The 14,638-nt window shown below is 40.3% G+C and overlaps 1 protein-coding gene and 1 long non-coding RNA gene across 2 annotated transcripts in view; one reads left to right on the top strand and one right to left on the bottom strand.

The window, feature by feature from the left end:
* KIF6 (kinesin family member 6) overlaps positions 1-14,638 on the bottom strand; it is a 406,288-nt gene that overhangs the window by 80,286 nt on the left and 311,364 nt on the right. The gene's annotated exons all lie outside the window — the stretch shown is intronic.
* The window catches only part of LOC141571641 (uncharacterized), a 73,616-nt gene that overhangs the window by 8,405 nt on the left and 50,573 nt on the right, over positions 1-14,638 (top strand). The window lies entirely within an intron of this gene.

Here is a 14,638-nt window from a genome sequence, read left to right as displayed (position 1 = left end):
TTTGGATATGGCCAAGTGATGCTCTGGCTCAGTCTGAAGCTGGCCACTGGGCATGCCTGTCTTGGGGCCACCTGGGAGGGGACCCACTGCAGGCCAAGTTCAGCTACAGCCTCTGTATTGTTCCCTGGCATGAGCCACAAAGCAATCTGCAGATGGCTGCCACCCCTGCCGTACTTGGATGTGCCTTGAGAGGCGAAGCCACAAACCAAGGCCAGCTGTGGCTAGTGCCGGGCTTAGGGCTGCTCTGCCAAAGGTATGGGACACACCAAAGCCAGATGTTGCTTGTGTGGGTTTTGTGAATCTTTGAGAAATTTTAGGAAAGTCTGCAGCATGAGCCAAGGCAGGCTGTTTGTATGGAAAAGCCAGTGGAAGTGGCTTGGGTGTGCCCAAAAGATGGGTGGGGCCACGTTTCAGAATCACCAGGGCAGTGCAAATGAAAGGTATTAGCCAGGTTAATGGAGACCAAATATGGTGGCTACCTGCATCTACATGCTGGGAGGGTAAGGGCTCAACAAAGAAACAATGGCTTCCACCAGCTCCTCTGTCCAGGAGAAAGCTGCCCCTCTAGCCATTGCCCTGACAACTCAGTTCCTCTCTGTATGTCCCTGAGGCCTTTCCAGCTGCTGTCCCAGTACCGCATCACAGAGCAAGTTAGTTTGTCAGTGAGTAAGTCCATGGGTGAGCCCTTTAAGAGGAGCATCTGTCACACTCAGCCATAATCTCTGTTGGTTTTCACAACCAGAAGTCATAGAGACTTCTCTTTCTGGCACTGAAACATTGGCTGGGGAGCCGGGGGTGAGGCTGGGACCCCTTGCTCCTCTCGGGGGGGACCTCTGCAGCCAAGCTTTCCCTCCCAATTTTTAATGATCACACGTGAGTGTGGGCTGGCCCTTTCTGCATCTCTGCCCCTCGTACCAGTTGCGAAGTGGCTTCTTCTGTATGTCCTCAGTTGTAGGGCTTCGGTTCAGCTAGACTTCAGGAGATTTTCAGTGATGGTTGTCCTGTAGTTTAGTTGCAATTTTGATGTTGTCATGAGAGGAGGTAAGCACAGTGTTTACCTACTCCACCATCTTCAACAATCATACAATTTAAAAATAATGTAAGAGGAGATTAATGGACTATTAATTCATTCAGATATATACTATTTTGATTGGTCTTCCTTTATTCTTCTCCTCCAGGTTTCCTTCTGATATCATTTACTGTCGATTTGAAGAATTTTCCTTAGCATTTCTTTTAGAGAAGGTCTGCTGGCAGCTGGCAAAAACATTCTTTTAATTTTCTTTCCTCTTAGAATGTCTATTTAATCTTCATTCATGAAGGATATTTTTGCTTGATATAGAATTCTGTGTTGATAGCTCTTTGCTTGCAGCACTCAAAAAATGTTGTTCTACTTCTTTCCTTTTGTCCTCCATGGTTTCTGATGTGATATCCACAGTCATTTGAATAGTTGTTACCCTGGCAACTTTCAAAATTTTTTCTTTGTCTCATGCTTTTAGCAGTTTTATTATGATGCGTCTGGATATGAATTTCTTTGAGTTACCTGGGGTCTTTCATCAATTTGGGAAGTTTTTTTTTTCTTTATTCAAATACTTTTTACTGCACCCACACTTTCTTTCCTTCTGGGACTGTGATGAAACAAATGTTAAACTTTTGTTGTTGTCCCATAAGTACAACAACAAAAGTTGTTGTGGCTTTGTTCATTTAAAAGGAACAGCTTTATCGAGACATAATTTACATATCATAAAAATAATCCCTTTATATTATACATAGCAATGGTGTTTAGTATATTTACATAATTTACATATCATAAAAATAATACCTTTATATTATACATAGCAATGGTGTTTAGTATATTTACAGGGTTGTAACCCATGACCACAGTATAATTTTAGAACATTTCCTTATCCCCAAAGGAAATGGCATGCCCACTAACAGCTACTCACTCACTTACCTTCCCTAGCTATCGGTAATCACTAATGTACTTTCTGTCTCCACAGATTTGCCTGTTTTGGATGTGTTATATGATAGAATCATATGTGGTTTTTGTGACTAGCATCATTCACTGAGCATAATGTTTTCTAGGTTAATCCATGCTGTAATGTGTATCAGTGCTTCATTCTTTTTTGAGGCTGAATAAAAATCCATTGTATAGACACACCACATCTTGTTTATACGTTTATCAATTGGTGGACATTTGGTTATTTCTACTTTTTAGTTATTGTAAAGAATACTGCTATAAGCATTTATGTACAAGTTTTTGTGTGAACATATATATGTTTTCAATTCCTTTGGGTATATACCTAGGAGTGGTATTGCTGGGTCATATGCTAACTCTACACTTAACTTTTTGAGGAACTGTAAGACTGTTTTCCAAAGTGACTGCACCATTTTACATTCCTACCAGCTGTGTATGAGTGTTCCAATTCCTCTACATTCTTTCCAACACTTGACTCTTTGATCTAGCTACCATAGTGAATGTGAAGTGGTATCTCATTGTGGTTTTAATTTGCTTTTCTCTGGTGACTGAGGTTGAGTACATTTTAATCTATGATCATTTGTATATAACTTTGGAGAAATGTTTATTCAAATCCATTGCCTTTTTTTAAAAAATTGAGTATAATTGACATATAACATTTTACTAGTTTACTAGTATACAACATAATGATTTCATAATATGATCACCACAATAAGTAGTTTTGTTAATTTTTTTCAGATTGTTCATTGCAAAGAAATAGTTGATTTTTGCATATGATTTTATACCTTGCAACCATGCTGAACTCTTATTAGTTATAATAGGGTTTTTTTTAATTGAATTCCTTAGAATTTTCTATATACAAGATCAATTCATCTATGAATAGAGATAGTGTTACTTCTTCCTTTCCAATCTGGATAACTTTTATGCCTGATTTTTTTTAATACTAAGAGCAGAACTTACTCTGGGTGGTGAACATACAATGTGATTTATAGATGAAGTAATACAGAATTGTACACCTGAAATCTATGTAACTTTACTAACAATTGTCACCGCAATAAACTTTAATTAAAAAAAAGAGCAGAACTTTACATGTATTCCTATCACATTTAATTTTGTTTGTTTTAACCCCTAGTTCAGTTCTCTTAATTTGGATAGTCATCCAATGCATTTTATTTGCAATTCATCTTTTTATCCCCAGAAGCTGGCACAGTGTCTGAAGTTTTACATTTAGTATATGTTTGCAAAATTGATTATGGTATGAATCTGCCATTTTGGTAAGCATGTCTTCTCTGTGTCTTTCACTGATGTAAATGTTAAACAACAATTGGTGCTATTAAAATGTCTAGGTTCCAGGATATCAACGGTGGTGGTAGTGGCATCCAGAAACTTCCATTTCACAGTACCCAGAGGCCATACCAAGAATCATTCTTCACCCAGCTCATTAGCTGATTCTGTTTTTACTACTCAATTCCTTATCAAGCCTTAGACATTTGTGCCTACGTGATCCTCCGACCAACTGACCAGCCCAGTTCTGAAACACTGAATCTTTCCATTACTTCTCCTGCCTATAGAGTAATGTACATCTGCCTCACATCAAATTCATACTCCAGAAATTGTAACTCCAGAAATTGTAACTTAGGTGATGCATGGCGATACTTATCATGTGATGTCTTTCTTCACTCTAAATTGTATAACCTTAAGCCATTTTCATTAAATTGAAGAACAAGAAAGGAGAGGCTGTTACTGTTATTAATCAATAGTGATTCAGAAAGAATGCATTAAGACAGGAAAATAAAATGCTAAGTGTAAAAACTAGAAAAAGATTTTTCCTTTGTGATGAATATAATTGCATTTCTAGAAAACTCAAGAAACTATAGCAAGAAAAAGACCACTAAAATTAAAAAGAGAATTTGGTAAGATAATTGGGTACAAAGAAAACATTTTTTAAAAATAGATTTGTTTTCTATCTCAGGAAATGGAAAAATATTCCATTCACAAAAGCAGCAAAAATCATAATATACTTAGGATGAAATCCTACTCTTAGGACTCCATTCTGAGGGGCTGGCAGGCCATTCTGTCCTGCGGTCTATTTTTGTACGGCTTTGGACTGTGAGCTAAGAATGGTTTTTACATTTTTATAGGGTTGTAAAAAAAGGAGAAGATGCAACAAAAGACCATACAAAGACCACAAAGCTTAAAATATTTACTATCTGGTAATTTACAGGAAAGGGAATACACACACACACACACACACACACACACACACACACACACGCATGCATGCGAGGTCTGACAATTAAGTTTGCAAACTTGCTGCAACGATGTTGTTAACCTTGCTTTTTATATCAGAGGGATTATTGATTATGAATTTGTACCAACCGGACAGTTAACCAAGTTTACTATTTGGAAGTGCTGAAAAGGCTGCGTGAAAAAGTGAGACGACCTGAACTTTTCACCAACAATTCATGGCTCTTGCATCACGACAATGCACTAGCTCACACAGACAGACAGCTCACTCTCTGTAAGTTTTTAGCCAGTAAACAAATAACTGTATTGGAACACCCTTCTACTCACCTGATCTGGCCCCCAATGACTTCTTTCTTTACCCAAAGAAAAATGAAATATAGAAAGACATTTTGATGACATTCAGGACATCAAGGGTAATACGATGAGAGCTCTGATGGCCGTTCCAGAAAAAGAGTTCCAAAATTGCTTTGAAGGGTGGACTAGGTGCTGGCATCGGTGCATAGTTTCCCCAGGGGAGTACTTCAAAGGTGACCATAGTGATATTCAGCAATGAAGTATGTAGCACTTTTTCTAGGATGAGTTCGCAAACTTAATTGTCACACCTCGTGTGTGTGTGTGTGTGTGTGTGTGTGTGTGTGTGTGTGTGTATACATGGGTGTTTATTGCACCATGTTTTACATGGCAGAAAATTGGAAAAAAACAAAATACCTGTCAACTGGGAAAGGATGAAAAACATTGTGATAAGCCATTCTATAGAATATTTTGCAGTCTTTAAAAAAACGAAATATAGCTACACCAGTTGACTTGGAGGAATATATATATACATATATATATATAATTCTAAATGTAGCAAAAAGCAGTATGCAGCGAAATATACATAATGTGATAGTTTTTTTCCCCCTCTCTCTTTTTTAAGCAACCCAATTCCCTATATAACTATGTGAATGTTAATATCATTATATCGACATGGAGAAAGAATTTTGATTGTTAGGCTATGGGTAGACCTCAGAGGTTTTTGAGTGGGAGTGAAGAGGACAGAGATCAACTGGAACTCTGGCTTGGGAATATTAATCTTTATAATGCAATCTTCACTACTTATTACTCAGAATTCTAATTTAAAGGTGGCCAACTACCTATTGGCAGACTACTGCCAAATCTGCTGTTTCCCTCACGACCAAACACGTCTGTTCAATGGATTTCTCTTGTTTGGAGTCAGTATCCTTGAATTCTTTAGCATTTGAGCAGCTTTGTGGCTTTGGCAGCAGTTTGAGTCGACCCTGACTCTGAACTCCTTCCTTTGCAACCCATCCTCTTCCTCCAGTGACAACAGCAGAAACTTATTGCCACTATTGTGTTGCTAAGACTGCCTAGGGAGTCACTGCCACACCCTAGTTAGTGGCTGTTAGGTCACAGGCTTCTCCAACTCTGCTCTGCCCCAGGGGTATGGTATCTGGCCTCCCAGGTGTTGGACTCCTTTTTGCATGTGACGTCATCTCTATTCTGGGAGTTAATAAAGGTTTTGTTTATCTCACTGGGGGTGAGGTGAAGCTAATCCCTTTATGACTTCTCTCCATGACATATATATATATATATATATATATAACAAGATGGTGTATTTACTTCTGCAGGAATACATTGTTTCATAACCTTCAAACATCAGCCTGGGCTTACTTTAGATTATTGGTGCAGGCAATTAATAAACTGCATGTCTTTGATGTTCCTTGTCTATTAAGTTTACTTGGTACATTACGCATTTCTGTAGTCACTCCTTAATTATTTGTTTTAGTGAGATCTGTGCAGTGTGACCAAGATTACCTTGGAAATCTTCCTTGGGGCAGTGTTATGGTAAGACAGCCTTCCTAACTCTCAATTAACAATTTCAAAAAAAAGGAAGAGCAGACAAACCAATCTTATCCATGGCAATTTTTAAAAATTAGAGAGAAGCAACTGTCCTAGGGCTCTTCCAAAAATCTTAAGAGAAAATTAAAACAAGTGACACACTGGAAGATAACATCTGCTACTTATTTCATAGACAAAGGCCAATATCCAGAGGACACAGGGAGCTTCTACAAATCAAAAAGAGAATTCAACCAGCCAATGGGCGAAGGGAGTGAGACACTCAATTCCACCAGCTGTCAGGGAAATGCAAATTAGGACAATAATAAAATACCATGTTTTTGCTCTCTGACTGGCAAAACCTAAAATGACTGATATTGTTATGTACAAGCAAGGATGTAGGAGAATGGGTACTGTCACACACCAATGGGAATACAAACTAATGAAACATTTTGGAAGGCACCGGGGAAATACTCATGAAAATTAAAAATATACCACTGTTGTTCTCCCCAGTTCTACTTCTAGAAATCTATCTCAAATGAACACTTATATTTGTGTACAAAAATGCTTGCATTGTTTGTGATACAGAAAAATTGCAGGAAAAAATGAAATGTCTGTTACAAAGGAGTAATTAAATAGATCCTGGTTTATTCATACTTAAAAATTGCCCCATCAAAAATGGTGAGCGATAGACCCGTAACTCCCTGTTAAATGAGAAAAGCAAAATGCAAAGTAACATGTACGTTATGGTCCCATTTACGCAACAAAACAAGGTGTTCTTGTACATGTCTGATGCTTATCATCTATCTCTATCTATCTATCATCTATCTATCTCTATATATCTATGTAATCATCTATATATTATCTATCTATCTATCTATATCTCTGTCATCTATCTCATCTACATATTATCTACCATCTATCATCTATCTATCTATCTATCTATCTATCTATCTATCTATCTATCTATCATCTATCTATCTACAAATGCACAGAAGGGGATGGAAGGACAATTTGGATGCACCAAATTGTTGAAAGTGGTTACTCCCTTCTGGTGGGTACTAGGGGAGAGGAAATAAAGAGGGGCTCTTACATTTTGATATGTACATTAATGTAGCATTTGAACATTCTATAGCAAAACGCACCCATGAATTGCTTGAGTAATTAAAAAGAGACAAAAACTAACCCTCCAATGAATCCCTAACTTTCTAAACTGCAGATCAGGGGTGAGACCCTAGGAAGGCAGGCTTGCCCTTCCTTGACTGACTTAGCCCTTCTCCACCTCCCACCACGCTCTTCGTCTCCTTCCTTTATTATCTCCCTGGGAGTAAAGATGCAGGAAAGACCTCACTGGCTCTTCTCCTTTTGATCCTGATCTTGAACTCAGAGAGACCTGTGACTTTCCTGGGCACCTCTACAACAGGGGCCTAATGCCTCCTTCTGAGTTGGGCTGTGAATGTTCCTGCCATCTAAGGGCTTTGACCTTGGAGCCCGATAGAAACTGGGTTCCAGGCGTGGGTCTACTCTGTACCAACTGTATATTCTTGGGCATGCTTATTAACTTCTCTAGGCCTCAGTGTCTTCACCTATAAGAAGAGGATAATAGTGCCTCTATCAAAATTAGCTATTATTATCGTTATGGTGAGGAATCGACCTCTTGGACATTTGCTGGCCCAAAGTCTGTGCTTAGACACATCATGGCCGCCCGTGAGCTTCTGTTCGCTCCCGGTCCTTTCAGGCAACCCCAGCTCTGTCCAAACATTGATACCAGACTTTGGCATCTCAGTAGCATTCTTCCCAGCTGCCCTGCCCCTGGCTACCCTTTCAGCTTTGCTCGGGAAGCTGCCCAGGGACCTGCTGTTATTATTTTCCCCACACAAACTGCCTAGGCTGGGCCTTTGTTCACCAGATGCCTGATTAGTGATGCAGCTTGTCTGTGCTCGGGAGCATCTCCGCCTCCTCATTGCCGTCCGGCAGCAGATCCATACCTGCCGGAAGGGAAGCACAGGGTCCCTGCGGGTGGACAAATGTTTCTACATGCTGTTTCATCCCCTTCTCTGAAGGTCTGTGCATGCACTAGCACATGTGGCCATAGACTTGCGCGTGTACATTTTTAGGCTCGCTGAAGTAAGTTGTGGTCCAGGCTGTGTGTTAGAGAGCGGGGTTGGTCCACGGGGGTCATGTGATTACATGAAGCCAACACCAAACTGAGGCCATCTCCATCTTGGGCAGAATGGCCACTGCGGGGGGAGGGGTCGTTCCACCCTTGTGTGTTTTGTTTTTGAAGGCTATCGGCGGTTTTCAGCCAGGGACGCATCAGTAGTTTCACGGTGATTGACAGGAGACACAGCAAACCCTCTGCTGTTTTCTGCTCTTCCTGGTCCAGCATCACTGACAAAGACCACCCCTCCCCCCACTTCTACCTCAGAGACACATAATCATTCCCCCTTTTCATCAGTACAAGATGATGAAATACACTTTTTCTCCTTAGAAGTGAAACAACCTGGTATGAACTATCTTCCCTTGGAAAATGAGTCAGGCAGCCCCGCTCATGCGGCTGTATTTAAAGCCAGTCTCCTCCCCTTTGGAGAAAGCCCACAGCCTGGAGGGACCTCCCACTTACAGACAGACACCTGCCTCTCCCCATCCAGGAGCTTCCCGGTTTACATAAAACTTGGCACTTTCCTGCAGGGTTATTCTGATGTCTAGAGAATAGTGTCTCTGGCAAGTCATTGTTGAAATACTTGCATGAAAACGATCCTGTCACGGCCGTACATTACTGTTACGATGAGATTAGAATGCATCAGCTGCCTTCTGAAAATCTGAAATGACTCTCCTATGAGGGGAAGAAATTTTATTTTAAGGCGTTTCATTAAACGAAATAGGTGTTGGGAAAATTGGTTCTTTGAAAAAGAGTCAACTTAGAGCCTCAGCTTATGCCATATTCTGCAATAAATCCTAAATAAGTTGAGTGTGAAAAATTGAACAATAAAAAGACTATAAGAAAATTTAGGAAAGCGTTAAATAGATACCAGGCAATGAACAACCCATCATTATTACTGCTACAATAAGACGTATAAAAGCAATGGAGGGAGTCATAAAAGAAAATATCAATGGATTTGATGATATTCAAATAATAAAATAAAATCCTGCACATTACAATGCACGTTATAAAGACTAGTCACTATTACTGTTGGCAAAACAAAGGGGCAATGTCCAGGTGCTTCCTTGATAAATCTGGAAATAAAGAAATTGATGGCGCCTTATGAAACCTTCACACGGCAATCCATGAGATAAAACCCACAGGATACAAGATATCACTTGTTGTGGCTGCCCTATCCGTCCTCCTTATGAAAGAGACATCTCCCATCACAGTCTTTGCTGCCTAGGTGGCCACTTTCTGTAACACACGACCTCTCTTCCTTCCTGGACATAGCTGTCTGGACCAGAAGTAGGTTTATGACTCAAAGACAGCACATTCTTAAAGGTTTAGCAAAGATAAATTGGGCCAGTCAAATTCTCTTTCTCACAACACCGAGCTAAGAAATAAGCAAATAACTAGCTAGTCAACCTTGGGGACAGAATGTTAAAGGACATGCTCAGGTTACAGCTGAGGTCAGAGCAGGGCCAGTAGGTTGCGACAACAGACATGTACAGAGGTAGCTAGAAGCCCCGGGGAAGGTGCTGGGATCTGGAGACTCCCTGGTCCTGGTGGCGCCCAAGGTGCCGCTCTGGCTCCCATGCCAGCTTGGAGGGGGTCTCAGATCTTATCATTATATCCTGATGAGATTCTTGTCATCACCACACATGTATCCTAAGCCTGGGTTAGCTCACTGGGTTTCTATTTCTAAAAATCAAAAGAGCCAAACTCAAAAGTTATTGTTTCTGTGATGCCAAACACTATCAGCGTGACTTGGGATTCAACTGTGAGAGGCAGGAGTCAGATGTAACTATAGTTTAGTAAGTAGAAGCCCCATATAAGTGACTTTTTATCCTTTCTGGAGGAAGGGGTATTGTGCACGGAAGGGGGCTGGTCTGTGCTGCAGGGGTGTTCGCTCCTGCGGGCAACGGACGTCTGGCGAGGCTTTACCATCACCATGAGAACCTAACTCTCAAAATGCTTTACTTCACTTTGTGTTGATTCCATTTATGCTTGGGGATGTCTACCTACCAGCCTTCCAATAACTAATCTATTTTGTTTGCTGAGAGGAGGGCCCTGGATGGGAGGCAGTTTAAGAGTTCCTGTCTATAAAAGAACGTCCTCCTGGTGTATTAAAAAATTGCTTCTCTCTGGTTTATAGTGAGCTGATTGGCATGAGTCAGTCTTCCCGAATCCACGCAGCCAAAGCCAGATCCAGGATCCTGATTCATTTCACCTGGTTAAGACCACCCTGTTGGGACTCTTGGGAGGCAGCCATCCATTATTTTTGGTTGATGTTCTGACCAAATCATTGTTTCCTGCTTTTATACATGCCAATTATTCATGTTACCTGTTGTCAGTTAATATAATCTACAGCCCTCCAGCTTGCTTGAATCATTTTGTTTGTTTGTTTGAGCTCCAAGATGACAGCCATACATTCAATCAATTCCTTGAAGACATCAGTCCTACTGGTTATGGGCTGTCATTTGGATAACTATACATCTGGGAATTTCAACATTCCGAGTTGTTACAAAAGGGACCTTAAGAAATCAGCTTTGCTCTTTTCATCTCTAGATGCCCTGAGTCATCTCAGAAAGATGCCTATCTATCCTGCTTTTAAAAGTTCCTGGAATCTCTATCCATTTAATTACCTTTTTTAGGGATCAAAGTGTTTTTTTTTTCACACGACCAAGTGTATTTTCAATACAACTGAAAATTATTTCTCTATTTTTGAGTCTCTTTAAAGATGAATTACAAGACATTGGTCCCTCTGTATGCTATCAAGGAATACGAGGAAACAGTCGGTTCTCTTACAACTATGTTTCTTTAACAGGAAGCAGCTCATATGCAAGCGATGGAGACAATGTCAGTCTCACACAGAAGTCTCATTTGTTCACGTGGTATTTTTTTCCTAGTACATTGGAGTTTTGCACAATCGAGAAAAAAATTTGCTAAATACAAAGCAAGAGAGCAGAGCTGAGCTCCGCAGGCTATGGGGAAGCATAGGAATGTACACCGGGCCCTTCTCCCCACATTCCTTGCCTTGGTCCCCTGTGGCCAGTGCTCTTAGAAGAGAATCTTTCTTATTGGGTGGCTCTTCCCAGCTTTCGTGTGTTGTCCGTGTCTCCATGACGCTGCACCTCAAGCATTCCTTGCGCCCTCTTCTCTCCCGATAGTCTCCATTTGGAAGAAAAAAATTCTGGTGTTTCGTATAGTGTTTCTTTATGTGTTAGGAATTTAACATGTCTTTTTATATCACGATTTTTTATTGGCATTGGAATTGGTTTGTTAGAGTGCTAGTTATAAAGTTGCATGGTCTTCCCAATCTTAATTTTCCTACAATCCCTGTTAGTTTTTAGCATGTAATTTTGCATTTATTCCATTAGAGCAGAAGAGCCTGTACGTAAAACCAGTTTTTAAGTTCCCCATTCACAGATTTCTTTTTTTCTGAGGATAAATTAGTCTGTTTTTTTTTTTTTGCTCATAAGAACTATCTACTACTCCTTTATAGATTTCTCATTTCAGATCACAGATAGATTTCTAAAAGGTCTGCAGTGAACATGGTTGTTTTCTGCTCAGCATTTCTTCCTTTGGAGAAAGATACCTCTTCGATTCTTTGAAAATCTTGTTCAGTGGTGCAGGTGGGCTAAGCATCCCTCCCAGGAGTGGGCCTACGCCCAGCCAAGCAGATGTTTCATTCCCCTGGATGTAGGGATTGTGTCAGAGATGTGCACATGACCTAAGCCAGCCCAATCATTCCTCCCTCCGGGCACTTTTGCCGACACTGTTGGGAAAGATCCCTTTTACTGGGATTATGAATTCTATAGGTCATGTAAACTTGCAGCTATCAGGGGCACTGTGCCACCAAAGGGGGAGAGGCTATCAGAGAACCTCATCAAGTAGAATTGAGAGATGGAAGGAGAAAAAGGGGAGGCAGAGAGGGGTGGGGCACGGGGAGTGGGAGGAGAAGGAGGAGAATTTGAAGCCAACTGTACTCCTTGGATTTCCTAGTTATATGAGACAATAAATTTCCTTTTATGCTTACAGCCAAACATCCTGACCAATACAAATTGAGCACAAATGAACTGAATCATTCTGACAAGTATAACTTTTAAAAAAATCAAAGGAACTACTCTAATGCTCAACCAGAGCTTGTTATTAAAATAAACATGTGTTGAATCACTTAACAAAGTAAAAATCTACTTTGTAACTTTTTTTTAATCATCGCTTTACATGCTTTTCTCTGAACCATCTCTCTTTTGTAGAGAGTCACTGTAGACGTTACCAAGGAAATACATGCAACGTAGGCTTGGAAATGCTGGGCAGAGCGAAAGGGTAATGTCTTGATTTTTGCATTTCTTAGTTTCGAGAATACAGTATTTTTTTCCTTTATGGTAACACATTTTTATTTTGTGGTCCCTGATGACTTCTATGCCTGCCCTTCATTAGGCTTTCCCTAGGCCTTTTCTGTGCTGGCTTTGGTATTTAAGCGTAAGTACTTCTTTACACCTGTTCATACTAAACCTCATCTAAGTTTTAAGTTCTGAATTCTCTTATGTTTGCTGAAGCATCAGTGGACCCACTAAGTTGGGGTTGTATACAGTCTGAAAATAACAATCCTTCTGTTTTCCAAACCACTGAAAATGATGGTTGACATCCACGTGGCACACAGAAACCCACCAGGGCTGCTGCCAGCCCATAGTGCACCTTCCTGCCAACTAGAAAAAGATGCCCCTTCCTAAGGACAGGTGAAATGTGGAGTGGAGAGCAAGGACGGGCTGGGTGTCAGACCCCACTCGCCGCTATGACTGACCCCATTGTGCAAAGATGACCTGTCATTAATCACGTTACGAAGACCCCTTTAATCTTCTTGGGCCATGTGTGCATGAGCTGGGGTCCTGTTTGAGCCTGTTGTTGCGCATGTCATATACGATGAAGGCCAAATAGTCAGGAAAACTGAGGAACAGCTTAGTAAAAATTTAAATGCAGAAGAAAATGTCAGAGTCAAATAAACCTGAATTTATGGCGATAGTATACTGTGTTTGAAAGTTCTGGAGTTGGACAGAAATGGATTTTAATTGCAGCTTGGGCACATATTATGTCACCTCACTGAAACTCCATTTTTTAATCTGCAAAAATAATGGTACTATCATTATTTTATAGAATCTAGACTACATCAGCTGTAAGACTCATCCTCATTACAGAGGTTTTTAAAATATGAATAAATAGCCAAGTGGGATGGGCAAATGCATCCTGATTTGCGGTGTTAAGACCGTAAAAATTGTGTAGCTTAGAATATATGCCATATGGTGATACCCCATATAGGGAACAGTCCTTCTCTGTGAGGATTAAACGAGATCACATATGTCAAGCTCTTGGCAATACTCAGTACATGGTGAGGTTGTTGTTGATGTGGTTGTTATTTGGAGCTGGTGACAAACAGTAACAAAAGAATATACTTGATTCAGGTCTTCGTAATCTAGCAAAATGACCTGGATGTCATCTTTCCCTTACTCCATGATGAGATACTAGAAGCCAACATGTGCAGATAGGTCTAGAAGTAAATCTCAGAGGAAGATTAAAGGACAGAAAAGGCACAAAACTGAAAAACAGTCCTATTTATTCTGCTGATGGAGACCCAGATCTGATTTTCTCCAATCCCAAATGTATGAGAGAAAGTTTTAATAAACGTTATTGCTCAGGTGGTGGGTTGGGGTCCTTTTTTGAATTTGGAATAGGAGAATAAAAACTTTCAGAATGTTTTGTTAGCTTTTCTAGTGTTTGTCACTTTTTCTTCACCTCTCACTAACAGTTACTTCTGTGACATTTCCTGTGATTTTTGAATTGATCATGGATTTGCTCACTAGTGAAAACCCTTCTGTGCAGCATCTTGTGATGTTAGTTTTCATTTAGGCCTGGAGGGGTCTATGGAGGATGAAGAGGGGCCAAGAGGTGTCAGTCAAACCCTCTCTCCTGCCTCCAAAGCAGCTGGTTCCTGGACTGGTCGAGGAGCGGGCCTTATGCCAAGGAACAGTCATTCATTGTCCTTTGCTGCCAACGATAATGCTGCCAGGGGTAGCACACTGATGTAGAAAAACTAAGGCCAGAATTCTAATAAGTGAAAAATGGCCTGCTCTGTGCCACTGCCGCCAAAGCAGTCTATTTCTTTTCCCATAGTTTGGGCTCTATGGCTTTTTTAGAGATGTGATGGAATCAGGGTTACATGAACATATTCAAAACACAGCCCATATGATGAAAAGTATCCTGAACACTCTTATGTATGGGACAGGCACATACAATGAAAATGGCTCTCCTATGGAAACAGAGATTATATATATATATATATATATATATATATATATATATATATATATATATTGGAGATTCTAAATTGGTTATTTCTTCCATTTCTGATCTCAACTTGTTTAAACATCAGGACT

The sequence above is a fragment of the Rhinolophus sinicus genome, chromosome 2 (assembly GCF_057876585.1).
Source record: "Rhinolophus sinicus isolate RSI-liver-muscle chromosome 2, RSI-T2T, whole genome shotgun sequence".
NCBI lineage: Eukaryota > Metazoa > Chordata > Mammalia > Chiroptera > Rhinolophidae > Rhinolophus > Rhinolophus sinicus.
Note: the sequence above shows the minus strand (reverse complement) of the source record. Positions and strands in the feature narration are given on the sequence as shown.